This window comes from Ixodes scapularis, unplaced genomic scaffold (genome assembly GCF_016920785.2).
Source record: "Ixodes scapularis isolate PalLabHiFi unplaced genomic scaffold, ASM1692078v2 PGA_scaffold11__112_contigs__length_91849675, whole genome shotgun sequence".
NCBI classification, from domain to species: domain Eukaryota; kingdom Metazoa; phylum Arthropoda; class Arachnida; order Ixodida; family Ixodidae; genus Ixodes; species Ixodes scapularis.
In genome coordinates, this window is record NW_024609837.1 from 35,713,568 (window position 1) to 35,736,433 (window position 22,866).

Consider the following 22,866-nt stretch of genomic DNA (forward strand, 5'->3'; position numbering starts at 1 on the left):
ATAAGGTATCGGACCGGGCTGAAACTTTGTCATCTGATTGTGACTTCTAGCGCTACCTTTGGGCGGAGAATGAGCGTTCGGCGATGCCTAGTTTATTTTTGCAATAAAAAATAATCTGTAAATTGTTTTTTGTGACACCCTGTGCATCGACTTCTCAATGGTTATAGTTGGCACGCCTGCTAACCTTTGTCAGTCCTGATAACCTTTGTCTACTAGCACCAATGGAAACAAAACATGAATTTGACTGTTAATGGCACAGCTTCACAGCACCCGAAGGGTAATTTGGTTATACTTGGGGACAGTTAAGGGTAAAGTGGAAGCTTTTTCCCTTCTTCTTCCACTTTTGCAGAGCGAACACTCGAGGGAGGAACTTCCACTTTACTCTTAACCTGTCACGCACTGGCTTTTAATGGGCTTCACGTAACTGATCGCATGAATACATGCCGGCATCACTAATAGGGAACTACACCAAACTGCTTCAAACATACCTATGTGCTGTTTCAAAGCTGCCCCGAAAAGCGATATTTTCTGATACAAAGGAGCTCCATAACGAGGTTTTTTCTGCCCCAAACTTTTATCCGAACTAAAGGCTGGCTGGAGCACCACTGTCTAATGACTGCCATACAAGTTTGCCAGTAACTGGAGATGATTTTCAACGCTACTATACTCTGTTTCACTTTAAGTGTGAGCGTAGCTGAAGCTACAACAGCGAGGCCGGGCTTTCAGAGTCCATGCTAAGCGTGCGCGCTCATGCAGTGCAAGCACTGTGGAGGCCCACATGCTCGCGCTTGTAGCATCGGTGTTGTCTGGACTGAAGGTGAAACGAAGTTAAAAGAGTACGTCTGTATAAACAACATTCTAAATTTAATAAGTTTCGACGAGGCTTCGTCAGTTTAATTGTATGCTGTAGATAGAGTAAAGCCTACCGTTGGATCTTATTTAGTTTACTACCATTTTTGTAGTTTTCAAAAACACTTTAATTGTTTTCCAATGAAAAGTGTCTCGGTGGTCAAAAAACTTGTTACAATCGCGCAATAACATTTCAATTCTTTAAAAAAAAAAAATGTCTGAAAAAGATCTTTGACGTTTTTTCTGCTTTTTGAAATATTCGCCGCGCTTATAATACGATGCCCGTTTCTTCTTTTAGTATTCAATTTAGTTTTAAGTAAAGATAAAACAAAGCATTACGGCCGTTAAAGGAAACACGCACCAAATTGCTGGCGAGCTTTGTGCGTCTTTTGCCTCATCTAATCTAATCAGTTTTAATATTTCGTACAAATAGCGTGACTGAAATAACCAGACTCGATCTAAGATGAGCCGTAAAAATCAGCGCCTGCACGCAGCAATCTAAGCTTTGAGGCAAGGCTGTAATTCACAGGTCGATTTTTTTCGTGAAAAATTACGACGCGTAGCTCGCTTTCTGTAACACATAGGGCCAAATACACCCTTGACGAAAGTTTTAGATTGCTACGTGCAGGCACCGATTTTTACGACCCACTTTAGAGCGAGCCTGGGTTATTAAGTTACCCTACATTTTAGTTTATTAAGTAGACAGTGTGAAGTAAATTGCTCTTCCCCGTAATCAAGTGGTTAGGGGGGGGGGGTGATTTTAAAGTGATGGCTTTAAGGAGCTCGTTGTGCAGAAAAGCTGGTGTCGGCGTTGGTAGGCTGGGAAAATTCTGAATGGTCCGTACGTAGTTCCTTTGCCTAAAAAAATGTGAAGAATTTTGGGTGGTGCCGGATCGAACCCACAACCCTTCGGTCGCGAGCCTGGCACGCTAACCACCAAACTCCGCAGTCTTTTACACTTTTTGATATCTTTATTATATCATGTTTTGAAAATACCATATACGTGTTCAGTCGCACTACTATATACAGTCGGACATTCACCACTAAAACCCATTTACGACCACCTATCGCACAATTTTTACATTTGGAATCTTGTACATGTGGCCATTAGACGTTTTATGAAAAAAGTGACAAACTTGTAGTTCAAAAACTAACGTCGAAGTTTGGGCTAGTTGGTATTTCACAATTAAAAATTAAAACAGCGCAAGGACACGGACAAGAACAAGAAGGTAGACGGACAAGGCGCTGACTTACAACTAAAGTTTATTCCTGCTAACATCAAGTATAAATACTGTAACGTCAGGACTCACAAATAAAGATAAAATACATGTAATGGACGCCACGTGCTCCTTAACCACCATTATCCGCTGTCACTGTGTGTTTAGAAAGCAACATTCCTTTTCGGATAAACATATTGAAGGAGTGCTGGCAACAGTTTTCCCCCAATTTTCCGATTTCTAGCGTCTCAATGATTTCTCGGGTGAGTTCCCCGACTTTATTTTTCCTAATCACTTCACACTTGTCGAAGACGGGAGTGCAGCAGCAGTCACGGCATTGCAAGCCAAAGTGACCTGACACAACTCTAAAGACATTATGCTTATAGGAAGCGAGCAAGCCGGCCGTGTCGCGGCAATCGCCTATTGTTCGCCGCGACCTGGCGGTAGCCGCCGCAGGAGCATCGGGCAGCAATGGCGACGAACAGCACGGCGGGCAGTGTCCCCGTCGTGATTACGACGGAATTTAAGGCAGTTACGAGTTCGGAAAGTTCCTTCGGAAGCCGGTGCCGCCGGCTCAGAATCATCGCGAAGTGATAGCAACGAACAGCACAGAGGAGAGTGGGCGACTACAAATCCGGAAAGCTTCTTCGGTAGCCGGTGCAGAATCATCGGGGGGAAGCAGTGGCGATTAGCAGCACAGCGGACAGTGTTCCCGGGGTGATTACGACGGGGTTTAAGGCGGTTACGAATCCAGAAAGCTTCTTCCGTTGTGTAAATATGACGAAGAGAAAACTGTTTCATGAATCTGGGCGCGTGTACGGCGTGAAGGAGGTCCGTTTCGACGGACAAGTGGTTGTCACGGAGCGCCGTACTCTGCAAACAAAATTAAGCGCGCCCGCAAAAAAATTTAGTTGGCGTTGAGTGGACTGCGGTAATTATGTACGTTTATTTCTGAATCAGCTTGACAATAACTGGGCGATTTTTTTTCGCGCCGTTCCGCGATTCTCTTTACTATCTTCCTGTAGGCTGATGGATACATCCAAGGGTAGGCTTAGGAGGGCGACCGCATTCCGCTTCTCGATTCCGGTGAAGTATTTGCTGCATACTTTAGAGTTTGCCGTCGGTGTCGATGCTGTTCTATCGTCGCTAGAAAAGAAAAAAAAGTTAATTGTATTATTCGTCAGCAGCTTAAACAAAGCGCGAACTGGAAGTTAAGAAACACCATTAACCTGTATGGACGCACAAGTCGTACCCAGGTCGCGCAGTACTCCGCCTCGTACGGCTTCGAAGGCACGACGTAGTACTTCGTGCCGTGCGCGATCTTGCCGACCACGCAGCAATTGTTGCGGCTTTCTTGGTACGGAATAGCCATCTCAGAAATTACATCTCTAACCGACTACAACGCACAACCAATGCAGCGACTGGCAGAAGATGCCCGATGCAACGGACCCGTTTGCCGCTAGGGGCGCCCTGGTCGGGGCTTGAATTAGATCCGCACGGTTCCTATGTTCTCGCAAGCGATGTTTGAGGCAGCGCCCCGTTTGCCCGACGTATCTCCTGCAACACGAGAGGGGAATGGAGTACACCACTCCCTCCACACAGTTCACGAATTGGTCGTGGTGTTTTTTGGTGCAACCCTGATTTCCTTCAGAGCAGGAGTTCACTTTTCTGCACAGCCCAGACAGATTTTCCGGAGCTGAAAAAACCACATCAACATCAATCCTTTGGCCAACTTTCTTTAGGTTGTGCAAGATCTTGCGCAGGTATAATAAAACGGTTACTTTTTTGTTAACCCTATGAGCCTGCTGGGTCGTTTCCTCACGTGCTTTCTTAAGTAGGCTCTCAGAAACTGTCGTCAACAGGTAAGACGGATATCCCCCATATCTGAACCTTGATGCTTGTGTGTTGAAGCTCTCTTTTACCCTGTGGGGGCACGACTTGAACAGGGCATTTCTAAGACAGAAGTTAACAATCCCCCTTTTTACTAGTTTGGAATGCGTTGAGGAAAAAGGTAAGATGGGTTTCTTAGCCCTCGGCTTATATATCCAGCACACATGGCCATGACCAAGTTGAAGGCTCAGATTCAGAAACCCAATGGACCCATTTACGGGTACTTCATACGTCAGCACCAGCGCTTCTAGGCACTCTTTAAACGTTGACAGGTGAAACGACACAGCGGAATCCAGATCTTCCTTGTCACAATCTAGGAGCACCAAATAGTCATCTACGAATCTAAAAATTTTTCCCACCTTGGTTCCTTCCAGTTTGCCTGACAGGACTCTATCGTGGAACGCAAGAAATATATCGCTAAGTACTGGGGCTATGCATGACCCTATGCCAACGCCATTTCTCTGAATCAAAACACCGTCTTTCCAGGTCGCGAACGTCGACTTCAGAAAAAAAGATAAAAGTTCTAGAAAGTCACTCACACTAAGTCCAGATTCATTCTGAAACGCCACGGTACCATGATAACCAATACAGTCTTCAACAGATGCCAACAGCTCTTTATGGGGAATCGAATCATACAAATCTTTGATGTCAATCGAGCATGTCAACAAGCTGCGGTTCGGGTGGTCTTGAAAGAAATCTATTATCTTATCAGAGTTCTTCACCCGACAGGGATCATCAATCATTAACATATTTAGTTTTGTTTGCAAAAATGAAGCCACAGACTTTTGCCATGTCCCTTTCCCCGACACAATCACGCGTAGCAGACAGTCAATCTTATGCGTTTTGACAGAAAAAAAATCTAAACCTAAGCCTTTGCCCTTATCGATCGCTTGGCCCAGTTTATCTAGGCTTACGCGTTTGCAAAGCCTTCGTGCTTCAGTTTTCACCTTCAAAAGTGACACGTCACCCCTACGCTTAAACGTGGTCGTTATAGCGTCTAATGCTTTAGACATAAACACCCCTTTAGGCACCACTACAAAGCCTCCCTCTTTATACTTGATGTTAGCACGAATAAACTTTAATTGTAAGCCAGCACCTTGTCCATCTACCTTCTTGTTCTTGTCCGTGTCCTTGCGCTGTTTTAATTTTTAATCTTGTAGTTCAAAGTTTTCAGTAAAAGTCACTCACGCACAAAGTTCGTATTTATCAGAAATCTGGGAGACCTATAGGCATGCGTCAAACATGGGGAACCAGTCAGGTTAGCGAAATTGCGATTTCGGCGTACGTGGCTTCTCCGCATATCTGTCAACCGTAGCAGTGCAAACATGTCATGCGGGACGTTCTCATATTATGAAAGAGGGAGAAAGCAAATAATGTAATCATAAGGAATTCGATCTTTTTTAGCGTCGTCGCAGTATTAAAAACAACGCTCTATTGTCTGTGGCATATTACATAATGTACAATTACTGTCCAGGGTACAAATATTTCTTTCTCTTCGAGGTAAGTTTTAAAAGGTAAAGTGGATGTATGCAGTTTAAGAAGAAACGTCTTTGTTGAGTGAGGCACTCCCATTTTCTTCCCGCTTTTGAACACGTCGCTGATGGGTTCTTACGTAAAGCCGGTACGATAAAGTGGCAGAGAAAACATGCTTTTTGTAAAGCTGCACAAATATTCTAGTAAAGCTTAAGCGTCCTCCCGGAATTTTTTTCGTCCCGCTTTCCCCATCGTTTCTTTTCGACACCCACCGCAAATTCTCCAGCCGGTGTTGTGTTCCCGTTGATTGATCGCGCAATATAAATTGATGCTGCGAAGGATGTTCATTGTTGCGAGAGAAACCAGACACCGCTGAACGTGCGTTCTTAGACCACTGAATTTTTTTTTTGTTTGGGGGGGGGGGGGGGCATTTTTTTGGGGGAGGGGGGGGGGACGTCTTACGGATTACTAGTACCTTAAGGGAAGGGCTTTCCACCCATAAGCCTTGGTGTCGCAAAAGTGTTAGCGGCGGAAAGCGAGAAAAATGTGCCACGAGATCTCGTGATGCTACGGAATCTACGCAGCATTCGAAGGTGCCGCATCGCAGTTATCTTCATTGAAAGTTTGCGAAACGCAGAATTTGGTTTATTGTGATAATGCGTCCGTAAAACATGTAGTTGAAGTTAGGAAGCTTGGTTCTAGTGTTTTGAATTGGGTAACCGCGTGAAACTTACCTAGAATGAATTATACGCTATTGTTTTTTTCAGTATAAAGTTTGTCTTCTGATCAAGCCACAAAATAGTGGAGGCTTAATATAGCCAAAGTGAGAGGCATATTTCTGCCATTAGAATATTTACCCCGAAAAAAATGCATTTTAGCGAGCTTTAGGGTTATCTTGTGCGATAATAGCGTGATTGCACAGCACACGCCCGTTGCAGAGCGCACGTGCGTGCTTAGCGCAGGAAGAACAAAAAGAGTGCTTCGCAGTATTTCGTTTACGTAAACAATGAAGGCCTCGTTAGGCGAGGCAAATAGACTCAACTCCACTCTTCTAAGGTCGCGACAGCTCTCAGTCTAGACGAACGAAAACCAAAACAAGTAATCAGGCTTACTACGAAGTATAGCGGCGGAAAAAAATATTCCGCATTGAGGCAGCCCAGTTTTCTCTGAGGCTTTGTGAATGCATCAGCTGGGGTAATGCAATTGGGATAGTCTCGACTTCGTACTAACGTAATGAACGGAAACCGGAACTTTGAACACAAAGCCACAGGAAGTCGGTTCGAGCCATTATTGTACGATGGTTGTAATCAACGTCCTCTTCGAGACGGGAATCGAATTCGTACTTCTGATTGGTTTACCATTTTGTTGTTATTGCTGCTCAATTAGGCGTGGAAAGAGCTAAGATATATTTGTTCCTACGGATGATTTTGTTCAGCTGCAAGAGTCCTACATGAAATAAAAATACAAACAGCGAAGGCCGTGGTAAGGTAGTGACATAGAGTTATTGTAATGTACGCTACAGGTTCAACGGGCGCTAGTGTCAATGCGACTTACGGAAGGCAGATTGAAGCAGACAGCAACCACTCTCTTTCTGCGGTGCTCCTTCACAATACTATAGAAAAAACACGCATGATTTTGTCTCTTCGATGGGAAATAACATATAGAACTTTTGTTATTTGGGGCGTACCGAATGGTATGTAGCTTTTTTAACATTTTAAAAGTGTGTCTGCTTTAGTTACAACACTTTTTTTTACCACTGAACGATGTTAAACTTCGCTATATGTCATGCCCAAACCTATGTTTCATGATAGGTATGTGAAAACGATCGACGATTCTAAGAAAAATAACAATCGAAAGGAATGTAGAGTGTGTTCAAGTTTCGCCAGCATTCCGGTGCTGCTTATAGATTAATAAAATGCCCGCCCTGTCACTAATGAAAATGACTCTGTCGTGCGTCTTTACGAGCGGTTAAAAAACCACTCGAAACGTAAAGAATGAAGCACGTGGGCTATTAAATTGTGTTTTTTATTTATTGTTTACTACGTCGGGCTGCTTTTATTGGGTACCTGTTCTGGCTTTTCCCTATTTTCGAACATTTCGAGTGTGCGGGTGATGTTTTTAACACAGAACAAGCATCTTCGCACATATTCACGAGCAGAAAGAACAAAGTAGTACTTATTTATTTTTACTTTTGATCGTCTGCATGCACAATGAGTTACACATCTAGTGTTACTGCGTAGTTCTTGCCGTCTCCCTTTTGGTTTTCCAGATGTCGCTCGTTGGTTTGGCACGAATATACCCCAAGCTGGAAAGCGCCGACGCCATGTTCTTGCTAGCAGTGTCCGACAGTGCACATAAATACACGTACAAAGCGGTTTTAGCACCATTTTTCATGCCACGAATTTAAGATAAAAACGTCTTAACTGACCAATTATTCCATCTGCGTAACTGCAAAGTGTTGCAATCTACATAGCACGTATTAATTATTCCTGATATTTGCTCTTATAATTGTACGCAAAAGAAAATGCACTCGCTTTTGCCCATAGAAATGCATTACCGGAAATCAATTTCCGACTGGTAGCTGTCTGCTTTTAAGTGCCGCAGCACACTAACGCCAGTTGAACCTCTAGCGTACTTTATGATAACTTTATGTCCAATGATCCCGGGCATAAAAAACAAGACAAAAAAAAACAACATAATTGACATCATTGCTCCAAACAAACCATTGATAGGGGCGTTGTAATGAACAAATAAATGGGGCTAGATTTTTCTCCGAAAGAACGATCGGTTAAAAATCGGACGTAGAATTTAAACCTCTAAAAATAATAAATAAAATAAGCCTTGATTTCACACCTACCACAACAGAGGTTTGCCAAGAATCGTCTGTTTCTGAAATATTTGCGACGACAGCTTCCAGTCTTCGAGACACCTCGAAATGCCTGTCGCAGACGACAAGCACATGATGAACGCATACGAAATGTCTGAAGTATACCGTCAGCAAGAGCTTGTATCGTGCGCACAATGATGCGATTTTGATTTTGTATTTATTTGGAACATAGCAGGCCTAAAAAAACGAATCATGGTTATGGCAACTTGTATTTCAGTGTGATACGGGATACTGTCTGACGAAAACCATCACACGCATAGATATCTGCTAAAATACGGCGAGAGAAAAAAAACATCTGTCTAGAACAAGATATGAAAGCAACGACGGGCCCTCTTTCTGATTTTGCAGTTGACGCGCCTTGAGACGTGCCTCTAGACGCCTAGAGCACGACGTCTAGGACGACCTCTTGAACGACCTCAAGGACGACATCCTTGAGGTCGTTCGGTGTTTAAAGGCTGTCACCTCGCTTGCAGCCGTATTGACCAAGGAACAGATCAATACCCTGGCACTGAGTGCTCAAAACTTAACTAACGTTGCCATTGATCTAATTGAACATAATGCATACTTGCATACGAGGCTGGATGACTGGGCTCTCCAGCCGTCCCGCAGCTATGCTGATGTGACAAACAACATAAATAACGAACAAACCAACAAAAATAACAAAACTAACAACGCTAACAGCACCTGAAGACAAGAGATGTCAGCCGTAAAAGACAGCGTTTCTAGTCTTCCCAAAAACACCGTAGGAGGGGAAAGAGTTACTTCAAGTAATATCCCCTTTAAGATCGGCGGTGCTCCCTGAAGTGTTGGCCCTTACCGCTCCCGAGTTTCGGACCATTAACGGAGGAGCGCTGATTTTGAGTACTTTCCGAGGAAGGAATTTACAACCTGGAAAGAGCAATTAATGAGAGACCACATCTACAAGAAAAACTGGAAGTAAAAAAAAAAAACGTTTAAGTCGAAAGCCTCAAGTTAGGGTTAGGGCGATCATAACAGTCGATCCTGAACTAAAAAAACACGGATAAATCAAAACAAATTGACAGGAACCACTGAGGATATTGTCACAAATGGCAAGTGATGAGGCGATAATAACTGGAGAAACTAAACGTTTAATGGGGCGAACTTGTGCCCAAAAATAAAAAAGGGAACAAAATAAAGCACCGCATCGCGGGCGTGGAAGTCGGCGTGACAGCAGAGTCGAACGCTGGGGCGAAACTGACTCCGCTCGCCTTGCGGAATGCCTTACGTACCCTCGTGGGTTTCTGGATCGTTCGGCGTAGAACTTTCGGTCTGTAGAACATTCGGAACTCAATCAGACAGTAATGTTCTCGAACTTACTAGAAGGCCATGTTGAAAAAATAAATAAAAAACAGGTCGCTAACTGGAATGGAACCTACACCTTCCGCGCGACAGTCAAGCGCGGTAACCACTCGGCCACGCACACGCTTGCTCGCCAACGCGCGCGGCAATATACAGATTATGCGGACGTTTGCAAACCACAGCCGGTTGGCCACAGTCATCTTCGAGTTCAGCCCGAGGAGGTTCAGCGAGCTGCAGAAGAAAGGGAGGGGTCTTCCTTGATTGGACCTCGTGTCCTATTGGGGAAAACCTCTATATCAAGTTCCGCAAAAAATGCTGCCGGTTTGGCAACTTGCTGGCACGCTGGTCTGCATCTCCTCGATGCCATAATTGTAGCAGAGACCATCTCGGGAAAAACTGTCAAGAACAAATAAAAATATGCATAAGCTGTACAGATAATGCCACTTTTGCAAAAGGAAACCTTACACATTCGGCACTCTGGCAACAGTGCCCAAGCTACCTTGCCCAAGTGGAGAGGTTGCAAACAAAAATCACCTACAAATAAAAAAAAAGAAGAGACACTCTTACTATACAAAAACGGATGCAACGTTCAAAATTTGACAAATTAACACTAATCATTCACTTCCGGCTACAGAACATATAAAGATTACCACTAGACAAACTTCTATCTAATATATAATTGCAATTCAAGATCCCTATTGTTTTAAAAATAAAAGAGTTGGATTTTCTTTAACAGACCAGATTATTCAATAGGCTTGAAAAACCCCGCGCAGCTATTGTTGTACGGGACAAGGTTGTGGATCCTTTTCCTGGTGCGGGCTGTCGTCTGTCTGCGGTGCCACGGCTCTCCGGAGCTAATAAAAATTATTGTTATTATTATTATTATCAAGAGTCTTATTAATACCAAAAAAAGATCAAAGAACTAACGAACCTAGAAATTATAGGCCTATATGTATTGCATCTACAGGGTGTTTCAAACAGCTGCCAGGCTCTTCAAATCGGCCGCAAAAATCAGTACCTTAACCTATCGCGCTACGATTTTGTTCAACATTATCCACAGGCGGTGGATATTTTTTATAAAACTTGCGAAGAGCGAACTTACCTAAGGAGAAAGTAAAAAAGACAAAAAAGGCTTAACTCCTATGGATACGCAGCAAAGCCACCGGTCTTCAAACAATAGGGCGCCGTTTGGCACGGGGACAAGAGATGGCGCAAGTGGGCGCGACGCCAAGGAACGGGCATACGGCGCCGAGAGCCGGCGTCATTAGTAGACGATCTTTTCAACTCAAAAGCGGCGCGCGTTTCGCAGGTGGCGACAGTCGCAGAACCAAAAGCAAGCGTGGTAACAGCAAGGAACTGCAAAGCAGACGACATAAGTACCCCGGAAAAAAAGTCAAAATAACCCGAAACACCATTTTTAAATCGGTTATGGACCCATTCAATGTGTTTTATTAGCAAGTATGATAAAATATTGCATTGGCAACTGACATCAAAAAAGTTCGCGCCGCTTTTGAGTCGAAAATATTGTCTGCTATTTGATGCCGGCTCTTGGCGCCGTATGCTCGTCCGCTGGCGGCAGTTGGCGCCGAGACCGCTTGCGCCATCTCTTGTCTTCCGTGCCAAGCGGTGCCTGTTGTTTGAAGACTGGTGTCTTCGCTGAATTTCCATAGGAGTTAAGCCTTTTTCTGTTTTTACTTTTTCCTTAAGGAAGCTCGCTCTTTGTAAATTTTACAAAAAAAAGAAAAAAGAAAAAAAAAACATTTGTGCGCAACGCTGCGCAAAATCATAGCGCGATAGGTCAAGAAACCGAGCTTTGCAGTCTATTTAAAGAGCCTGGCCGCTATTTGAGATACCCCTAACATTTGGTAAAATTCTCGAGAAACTGGTAAAAATAGAATCTATTACTTTTTATACCACAGTAATTTACACCATTCACTACGAGACGGTTCTACACATGGAAAATACTCAACTACAGCTTTATATAATTAAAAAAATCTTTGCTACCAACGAGAAAATAAATATAAAGTAGTTTGATATCCCTATATCAAATGCTTTGAACTCAATCTGGCTACATTTTCTCCTTTTTTACTTCAAAAATGATCTACCTAGTAACATCTATTTTCTCCTGAAAGAAATATTTTACAATAGGCCTCTAAGTATGCATATTAACTAAGGACAACATAGCTAAGTTCATGACTATGGGATGCCCTCAAGGCTCACCTTTAAGCCCTTGAATGGGGAATGTTTCGCTTGACAGCGAAAAACAACTGAAAAGCAAGAGTGTTTTTCTTAATGAGAAGTGCTTATTACCAATATGAGTACCGCAGGCACCCACAATGCCATTTCTAGGTATGGCAAATATTAAACTTATGTAAACGTCTGCTCATAAAAACTAAAAAAAAATTCCTGTTTTTACTCGTTATCCAAGTAACGACATGTTGTCTGACTTTTGCATTCCAGCACCACCGCTCTAGTGACACATTCACACAGAGTTTCAGTTTTCCGCTACACGCTGTTAAACCATGCGGACCGAAAAACGGGGCTTCTTTTCTTACGACGTTGTTGAAGACACACGGGACATCGGTACTCAAACACGAATTCGGTGTTTGCGCGAATCACATCAGTATAGTACAATTTGAGCGAGTCGAAAGAAGAAGATGCCGAAGACGTCGCATAAAACACGGCGAATGCCTCGCGTGCCGCTAATCCGATGCAACAAAACGGGACCGAGTGCGCTGGCGAGAGAATCCGTTTCGAGCCGCTCGTCGGCATGGACTAATAATCTCTTCCCTCGTTTCGACGTACCTCATTAAGCGAGCCCGTTCGCTCGCACGAGAGGCTTCCGGCAGAGGCGGACTGCACACAATACAAACCCCAACTTTTACCAAACTTGGTCGATGCAGACATCGGGGGGCGCGAACGATACTTCGCTTCACCGTAACCTGGCAAAGAGCGAACGCTAAAGCCCATTCGAGCCGATGAAAGCGACGGAGGCAAAACACGTGATTGCCCCCACTAAAGGCACAGGGTCGAGAGCGTAACCCGAGAATTCGAAGGCGAGCGAAACGATGATTTTCCCCCTCAAACCCGAATTCTTTTTTGAGAGTCACAGTCGTAGCTATTTTTTTCCCTAGGAGATGAGCCCGTTACTATAAAATATGTACAGTAGCGGATTTACTCTTACTCTCTAGACCTCGACAGCACTGCCCAAAGTATAGTCACGTGTATTCCTCCGACGCGCTGAATGTCTCAATGGGGCCCCGTAACGTTCGCTCTTTGCCAAGTTAGGTTGAAACAAGGTATAGACGGAGCCTGAACGAAGTATGGCGAACATTGTTAATGAGAAATGGGACGGACGGTAAGAGCGACCGGATATTGTGTGCGCGCGCGAAACCGACGAGGTGTGAAATTTGAGCACCGACGACTTCGTTCTTGCATCGGCCGTGGTAGCAGCCCCAAGCCGTTCTTCCCGAACCTGAAACTTTACGTCACTTTGTACGAACGACGTCAACGCATCGTTTCGCCGCACGTCAGAGCGCGGTGTTGGCTAGAAGAGACACAGACAGAGACGCACAGACTAAAGTCTCGTTCACACACTTGCGTTTGCTTAATTAAGACCGAGTTATTGTGATCTCTTACGCTCACTGTCACACTGGCGCCATCAATGAGGTGAACGCGGAACTACGTTTCACTACAGCCAATGTATTCCGGTATCTGCGCCGCCAGATGTACGTATTCTTTCCGAGAAAAGTACGTTTATGACATTGTCAAAAGATTTTAAAGGAGAAGAAAAAAGCGCAAAAATATATAAAAAAAGTTTAGTTTCTGGAAAAGAAAATGTAAATCACAATCTGAGGGTTGACGCGGAAAAACGTAAAGTCATGCACTCCAGAAGTCGTGTGAGGTATTGCGCTGCCCCAATTACGCACTCGACTGCTCTTGACATATATATATAAACATACATATCGGTTGTCATGGAATATAGTCGTACGTTTTATAAAATCTATTTATTATATAAACGGACATGTGCCCCGGCCATCGCATTATTTATAATTTATTCTCAACACTGAGCAGCAAATAATAAATGTGGTTCTCCTGGAAAACTGGGATTTTGCAGGTCGGGTCGTAAAAGCCTTGTCAGCGTTGTCTGACATCGCGAAATCAAATACATCATTTCGAAGACATAAAAATTCGAGAATAAAAATAAAAATACTACGCTGGGTTTCAGCTCCAAGTCCATACGCCGTTGACGTAACGAGCCGATGGAGCCTATCAGACAGGGTCAAAAGCGCACCGTCATGGTGCTCGTAATGCTTCTGTACGTATTCTATCATCGCTGAACCAATCATAAAGAACAAAATGCACAGTGACTTGCACGTTTCAGCACCGGCTGCGTCTTGACTTAAGCTGAAACCAAGGCCTAGAACCAAATCAATATACTTCACTCAGGGGGAACATGGTCTTTTTCTATACACTGCTCAGAAACTATCAATCACAAAAATAGTAGGTTAGTGAAACATTTTTGTACTCTCAATATTTGAAACGAAACAAAAGGTCGATGTCAGCGACTATAGTTTCCGCAGAAGTAACTCCAAGAACGTCTGTCACGCAGGTCACATTCTCTATAAATCAGACGATAGCTTTCGTTCTTGTTAGGGTTTCAAACAAAATGACTTCAGTACGAACTTAAAAAGATGATTCCTCTAAATCGCCTTAAAACGTCGCTTTGCTCTTGTGCCTGGAAAATCCTGAAAGGTTTCATCCCAGTTCGCTCGCTTCAGAAATTCGATTATGATACAGAAGCTCCATTTGTATTCGGTAAAGCGGAAGACTCAAAAGAACACTAAAACTGCCGTGGATCTTCAGAAGAGGTAATAAATACGTCTTAAAAGAAAAGTTAGCTCAGAAACAATAAAAAGATGCTAAGAGGAAGGACAGCAATACACGGGAAAAACTGCATGAGAGCTGGAACGGAAAGAACTAGTCTTAATCTCGAGACACTATATAACATATCTATGAATGAACAAGTAATTTGAAACGATCGTTAAGAGCGCGTCATGTGTGATCAACGTGGAGACCAAAATAAAAGATCGACTATATTTTCTAAGCAGGTTTTCTTAATATTCGACCTCGAAGTCGGAACGAGCACTAACACTCATGGTCGCCGACAGCCTAGGAAACGCAAGGCGTGGCTTATCTTGTTCTCGCTTACCGCTTCGTGGTTGGTTCTTCGGCGCTCTTAACGACTGATACGGCAATCTGATTGGCTCAGCGTTTTTTTTTTAAACCAGGCTCTGTGTTTTTCTAACGCTGTCAGTGACTACACACAAACTCTCTGACGTCACGTCGCTGAGATGGCGCTGCTGTCGGTACTGCGCATTCGTAGACGCTTCCGCTCATGCCATAATGATTTCTGCGCACGCACAATGCCCATGCGTGGCGTGGAAACACGTAGTCTCGTTTGTAAACAGACGCGTTGGTCTATAGACTCTACACACTCGTGTACCTCAAAATAACGCCTTTTGTACCTGCTAAAGTTGCCTTGAAGACAAAAAAAAAATTGTGAGGGAGTTTTACTTTTGAAGTTTTAAAATGCATGAAATGCAATGCAGGAAATCGGTGAGGGGATCGGCGTGTCATGGGACGTATATTTTCCCGCTAAATTTAGCGGGGAATTTGGATGGTTGTGTAGGTCACCGGACGTCAGGTCACGTCACGCCGATTTCCACCGCTAAATTTTATCGGGGAAGCTGGGTCGGTGTCTGGGTCACGAGACGTAAATTTTCCTGCTAAAATTTAGCGGGTAACGGAATTGCTGTATAGAATACGTGACGTCAATTTCTGTAAAGTGTATTGTTCACGTGACGTCAGCTAACGCCATTTTCCCCGTTACATTGAGCGAGAAATGCAGGGACCGGATGGACGGACGGATAAAACTTTAGGATTGGGCATACATGGGCAAATCGGTCCAAAATGTATTTTAATTACAATTGCAATTACTTTGCTCCAAAAGTAGTTTAACTAAAATTACAATTACTATATGATGAAAAGTAATTGAGCACACTTACAAATTACTTTTAAAAATAAATTCAATTACTTTACAATTACTTATTTCTGAGAGCGACCTGACTTGGGCCATATAACTTGAAGCGAGTTGTATAGACTGCAACGCATTTACCCATTCCTTGCCTTAGTGTTCTTGGAGGTTTAAGCATCGTTGTATAAATGTCGAATATTGCACTTTTCTTTTATGGATTTCGTTAAATTAAATACAGAATTTGACATTTCGGGGTAATGAAGGCCTCAGTTCTTCTATTTCTAATAAAATATAATAAATTTATATGCTCGAATACGCTAGATCGCTAAAACAAAAATTGGGTGGGGACACTTTTGTTAGCCAGGCAAATAAAAACCCGACTATTAGCCATATCTAAATATTTTAATAGTGTTAATATAAAATTACAATCCACACGCGCTAATACGGCCACATTCACATACCGACATTATGTATTGAAAATTATTTACATTGAGTTGAAATTATAATGGCCCAGAAATACATACGAACCAAATCGGGGTTTTCGCATCAATGGTAACAATATTCACAGGTGCGAAATAAGTTTCCAAAATGTTTACGCAAATAAAATTCCAAGTAAAACAAACAAAAAATAAATTGGAAATTAATACGAAGATACATATATGTGACGGTAGTGAAGAAAATAGATGCAAAAAAAAAAACTGTATAAAAAAAAACTTTCTAGATTTTAGAATTCCTGACCACGGCTGAAAGCTGAAGCTATATATATGGTTTTTATCTTTCAATATTTTGGCTTGTTTATGCTATTGTTTCCCCCTCGCACCGCATACGGCGCAACACGGCGCCGTTGAGGTAGACTCCAAAGAAGATCGTCCCTCAGCCCGCAGTGTAAGCAAAAAAACAATAAACAGCGCGGTGCTATTTTTGTTGTGCGTACGTACGTGTCTATGTGTGCGGGTGTAGCACCGAGCAGTAGGCCGCTTGTACGAGCGCTGAGGCTTTGAGAGAGGTTCCGTCGGCGATGCCAAATCTTGCAAAAGTCATTGTAACTCTGAAATTTTGCAATTAGTGTCTCTAGAAAGTGCATAAATTACAATTACAATTCCTTTTACCCGAAAGTAATTAATTTCAATTAGATATTACGTAAAAGTAATTAAAGTACACTAACACAATTCCTGTTATTGAAGTACTACCCAAGTAGAGGATTGGGGGTAGCGTAAAAAACATTTCATGCTTTATAAATAAACAGAATGATAATCCTTGTTTAATTTTTTGTGACATCTTATTAACTATCCGCAGGCAGGTGTAAGGATACCGTGGCTTGAACATGACGTGATGTCATGATTTGAAGTCGTAGCGTCACGTGATTTTATGATGTCACGTGACGCCAATTTCGCTGATAAATTTAGTGGGGGAATGCACGGACTCGCTGAGAAATGTTTTGAATAGGTGCTTCAAAGGCATTAAAAAAATAATTGTCCTCCTCTTCAATTTATTTTATTTGTGACGCCTTTTAAATGGTGTCCAGGTAGATGCGAGAAGTTCGTTCAATTGGGCAATTAGGGAAAGGCCCGTGCGCTTATCGAATTTATTACCAGAATGCGCTGCCACGTGGGTGTGAGGTGGGCCCAAATGTATGTATTCACTCATATTTCTGGTTTAGACGAGTCATGCCCTTAGTTGTATTTACTGCGCAATCTTAAACCCACGAAATACTCTATTTAGAGAGAGAAGCACCACGATTGGGGATATCACGTGACAACAAATGATAACAATAAACAAATATCATCGATTTTTATCTGCAAAGTTTTATAGTGGATGGAAAGCAGTATTTAATGGAGCGATCGCTTGAATTTGTTTAGAAGGCACCAGGAAGTCGTTTCGAAGAGTGGAAAACGTTGCTTATAATTGGACGTCCCAAGACGACACGCGGCAGGGTCGCATCACGTGACGTCACGTTTTCAAGGCATGCTGTCCCGAGACGTCACGTCATATGACCGCGTCGATTCAGATGTCCCCATCCGGTCACATGTCGCGCGCGAACGCAAGTGTCGCCCTCGTCGCGTCGTCACAGCTCGTGGTCGCTGAACCTTCCACGGTCTATCAAGTTAAATAGAAACCTAAAGCAGCACAGCCGTCTGCCGCACCCAGCTGCGCTGCTGTGACACCACTAGGATCGTGACAGACAACAACGCGACACAAGTGTGACCTCATCAGGCGGAAATCAGGGACCAAAAATAGACCCTGGCAACACACAGAACTAGGTGATGCTTTCTGGGCACCATAATTTTACATAGACATTTCATATCATTGTATATACTATACAAAATATACACACATTATATATATATATATATATATATATATATATATATATATATATATATATATATAATGTAATAACTTAACGTCAGTAATTCCCGTTCGTTTCAATCTCGTTTGAAACACTCAATCGATATCAGCATATTGAAATCTTTCTCCACAAAATCGCTGCGTAAAAACGCATATCTCAGCCTTCGTATTTCTGTCGAAATATTAGAGGCGTAAACGTGGAGCAACGCAATTAGTGGCAGCTAATCTCACGGTGTACGATGCGAATACTTTTATACGTAGAGGCCTCATATCTGACATTGTGACCATGGAATCCATGTTCACGCATAGATACAGAACTCAGACTTGCATATAAAAACGAATTAAATTCGCACGCTGCCCGCGAAATGAAGAGAGTAAAATGTGTTTCATCAACGCGAAAAAGCTCCGGACCAAAATAAATAATTGGCCACTCGCTGCCCCATTTGCCGCTGTATTCTTTTCGTGGTTATGGCTTCCCCGCAATATGAGGCCTTTTGTGGGGAAGCTAACTGTACAAGATTGCGAGGGTTCACGAGTAATAAATAAATGGTTCTTGGATTTGGGCTAGTTGGTTTGACATTAGGGATTTTTAGAATAACGTACGCAATTTTAGCACACGCTAGCGCTAAATTTAGCGCTTGTGTTAGCGCACGCAACGCAAGAGAGTTTTAGAATAACGTTTCTCCGTCGCGACGCAAAAGCCCAAGCAGCTCGGGCTTGCGACGCCACCAAGGTATAGTCACAATTTTTATTTCAGACTTTAGAAAACCATTTTAGATTTGTTTGAACATGAGAATGCGACGCGAGCGGTTGACCGGTCGTGTCCGCTTGCGTCGCCTCAGCAAGAGAGGTCTCATGTACTGACCTTCGCACATCGTACCTTCGCCGAGAAATGTTCGCGCGTCGCAAGCATCAAGTTGCCGGTGATCATCGCCAAACCGAGTACAATGTCGTCCCGTATTAAAAATTGCAGCTGCGAGGATGCCACCGACATCGCACTCACGATGCCGCCAAAACAGCCACCGACATAACCATGGAAGCCGCCATTTTTTTTAACTCTGCTCGTTTTGGCTTTAGCCAACTTCTCATCACGAATCCTCCTTGGAGAAGCGCAAAGACTCTTTGCGTACGCACGCTATTTCCGAAAAATAGCGCACGCTAAAATTGCGCACGCAAAGCGCCAAACCTGGTTTGCGTTCGAAGCATGCGGAGTGGCAATGACGCTATTCTTTGCGTACGCAAAGCTCTAGCGTGCGCTGTTCTAAAACTCCCTATTATGATGTATACACTAACTCATCTCTGTTACGTCACGGCGCGGTGGTGGTGCGTCGGGCGCACTTCCGGTCTGGGGCTGTGGGCAGAAGTTCCCATGCCAGACGTGTATTCCTGCGGTGATTTGAAAGGAATTAGACAAAAACTTGCCTTCTTGTCAAAAGCCGCGACTGGGACTCTACTAAAAGAGTCGAGAAAGGTTTGAAGGTCAGTTTTCATGTGCACGGTTCCTCCGAGAACTTGAATATGTGCCGTGAAAAGGATAAACCAGACGCCGTCGGACCACGATTGCTTGGGCTGAATTCACATGGGTTGAGTTCACGGATACTTGTAGTCAACACATTTATTTGTTTTGTTCCAACATGAACACCGGAAAACCGTGAAGTTGTACGAACCACCTGCGGACTACGTTCCGTGCGTCTTCAAGCTCAAATGGCCGCTTGATCGTTCGAACTCTCGTCTGCTCTTTCAAACGTTTCTGCTTGTCGTCTGGTCTTTTAGACGACGCCGGCCCGTAGGCCAAATGTTGGCCCGGTACTTGCGATAAGAAGTAAATGCGGGCCTCAAAAGACTTGACTTTGAAGGTTGGTAAGCAGGCTCGATGTAAAGAGTAGATGCAAGGAGATGTCATCATTGTTACCAGTGGCCATCACCGACTTCTTGAGCCTGACTCACTTGGTCCGATTCTGCTTGCGATTTTCAGTAGCGACGTTGACCATCTCAGCTACGGTTCACGCTTTTGCAGCCCGACGTCGCGACTGAAAATTGCGAGCGAAATCTCATCATGCGAATCAAGCTTTAGCGTCCATTCTGCGGCGTCCACACGGAATGAATCGTTGCATGTCACATTATTCACGCAGAGTTTTGCTGTGTAACAAGCCTCGGTAAATTTGCTGAGGCCGCTCAAGTAGTCGAACATTGCCAGGAAGACGTGCCATCAACAATTCGAACTCGAAAAAGGGCAGGAAGACTTAGACCGACGCCGACAACATCGCATTTCCATGGTCTGCTTATGTGCGACGGCGAGCTTCTTGCTCACACCCCCATCACGCATGCGCGGTGCCGGTGGCGTCCGCTAGGGGCGCTCCGGTTTATTTGTAAACATGAGCTGGGTGTATACTGTGCACTTTGTGCAAAGTGAGGCAATATTCGGAAAGGGAGGAAGTTACGAGAGGACAGTCGAATGGCATTAGGTTTTTCTACCACAGTTATATTGTATTTTTAAACTTATCCGGCAAGGTCTTATTGGTTTTGGGTTCAGGGCTATAAATTCTTTATTTTTAATACTTTTTTAGATTTACGGGTCGTAAACGCTGGATGTAGGGACCTTGGGCAGTCTTTTATGCTCCACTGACATACGGAAAGCAGTAAACTAGCAGTTGGGAAAAGGCTTACGCCACATATACAGAAAATACAAACGTTATGGGCGCTCCCGCTGTACGTAGGAAATACTTTGTGATTCAAGAGCTCAAAACTTTTATATTCAAAGGAAAACACGAGAAACTGAACTTAAAATAAAACAGAAATACGCCGGGAATTCAAACTATGAATTTTCACTTATAGCTCATTTTGAACGCCTTAGCGATCTAGTTTTGATCACATTGTTAAATAGAAAAAGGAAGAAACCTTTACTTATTGGTATACGTATAACGGGTCTATATCTCACAAAGATATCGTAATATATTTATGGTGTGATTTTATAAAGTATAGTTCTTTGTTTGAAATCAAGGTAGTTGAGGGCGGACAAAGCGACGCCGGTAGTTCCGACATATGTGTCGGCTGCAGGGGCAAAATTCCCAACTTTACTATCTTTAGCCCGAAGCCCCTAGTTGACACGACCTAACATCACCCGCGTCTTCACTTGCTTCATATAAAAATATTCAGCATGGTCGATAGGCACACTATACCGAGCGCATGATGTGTTTCGTTTGTTTCTAAATTTGTAATCCGGAATTCGCCAAAGGAACGACCCAACCATAACATAGTATTATTCCCTAAAACGTATACGACAGTCCCTGTCAGCTTGAGATACGTAGAGCGTGGTGAGTCCCCGAGCATTTCGTTGTCGTTCCAAAACCAATCAAACTGCGGCATTACCCGTTAAAAAAAGACAAAAGAACCATTTACGATCCAAGAAACGTGTGCCTAAAAAGCCAGGTACTGCGCTCTCTGAAGTTTCCAGTGGCTATACTATCGCTATCACGATATATCGCTTTCTCTTACTGACAAAACCAGCTTACTGGTCGATTTCCCGAGCGGTCAGTGTGATTTGAAAACGCGCAAAGCTGGCGATGCAAAAACGAAAACGAAAACGCGGACGACACCATTATCATCCGCGTTTTCGCCGCGCGAGCATTGCGCCCATTGAACTATTGGTAACTTTAGCGCGCACCACCGCGCCTCCCACACGCTCAGACTCTTTCTAAAATATACTCATCTTATTGGTTTTCAGTGACGATCAGCACGCTCCTAATTGAAACCACCGGTTTATTTGCGTTAATTAGAAACAAAAGGAGAATCGACATATGTTAGTTAAACATTTGACTAATAGTGACAATTAGCTCCCCATATTATGTCCAACTAACCATCTAAATCACCTGAAAAAACTATTCTTAAAACTTGCACGACGCCCCCAAAAAAATTTCTAAAGCTTAGAATAAAACGAAAAAAAAAACAAAAAACACTCGCTCTGACGTGAGGTACACACTTTAAAAAACCTGGTGCGTGTACCTTGCCGCGAGGCATTTGAGAGAGCACATCGCTGCTAACTGCGTAGGAAGCTCGACGTAGCACGACGCTGAGAATATGATTAAATCTAGAAAAAGCAGTCTACGGATCCGTAGATAGGAGGGATCAACTCACTGGTGTGCTTTGTGGAAAGGTAGGCGCTCCAGATTTTCTACAATGTACGTGTGAGCAGCAGCGTGCGTAAATAATTGACGCTCGCGGATAAACACGCGTCATTGTAATAACCGAGGGAAGAAAAGTATCGCGTCAAATCACGGAACAAGTTCTGGGTATCACCGACTAGCCGTGAATCTTTGTGCGTGAATTAAAATAAGATCCGGTATCACAAAAGACGGGTGCGGTGAACGGAAACAAAGGCGTGTGCAGCTATTGCACGAAAATAAAGAAGAAAAAAAAAAAAAGAAAAGTTGCCGTCGGGAGGCACTTGGACATGTCAAAGCCCGCACTTTTCTCGGCTCAAGGTACGCTCGAACATCACTGGCAGCGAAGTTGGTTCAAGGGGTTATTGATCTGAAAGCCAGAGTCGGCGTTCAATCAAGCTTGGAGAGGGAAGGCATTTGAGCGCACTTGAATCCCCGCACCAGAAGTTAATTAAGGTCACCCGAGGATAATTGAAAACTATGTAAGTTCTCGCATATAGAGATGGCCTTGATCAAGCTCTTGGCATTCGTCATATATTTAATAAAAATACTCTGATGTAAGCGTTTGGAATGCGTACCGAATCAACGAGTGATAATATTTGTTTGGGGAGTCAATGTTAACTTGAGAAACAAATCCTTGAAGAACTAACTTCCCAAAGGCTATGTATGTTAAAGAAAAAGACG

At 43.4% G+C, this 22,866-nt stretch overlaps 1 protein-coding gene across 1 annotated transcript in view; it reads left to right on the plus strand.

The window, feature by feature from the left end:
- Positions 1 to 22,866, plus strand: part of LOC8032072 (vasopressin V1a receptor) — a 107,367-nt gene that overhangs the window by 58,897 nt on the left and 25,604 nt on the right. The window lies entirely within an intron of this gene.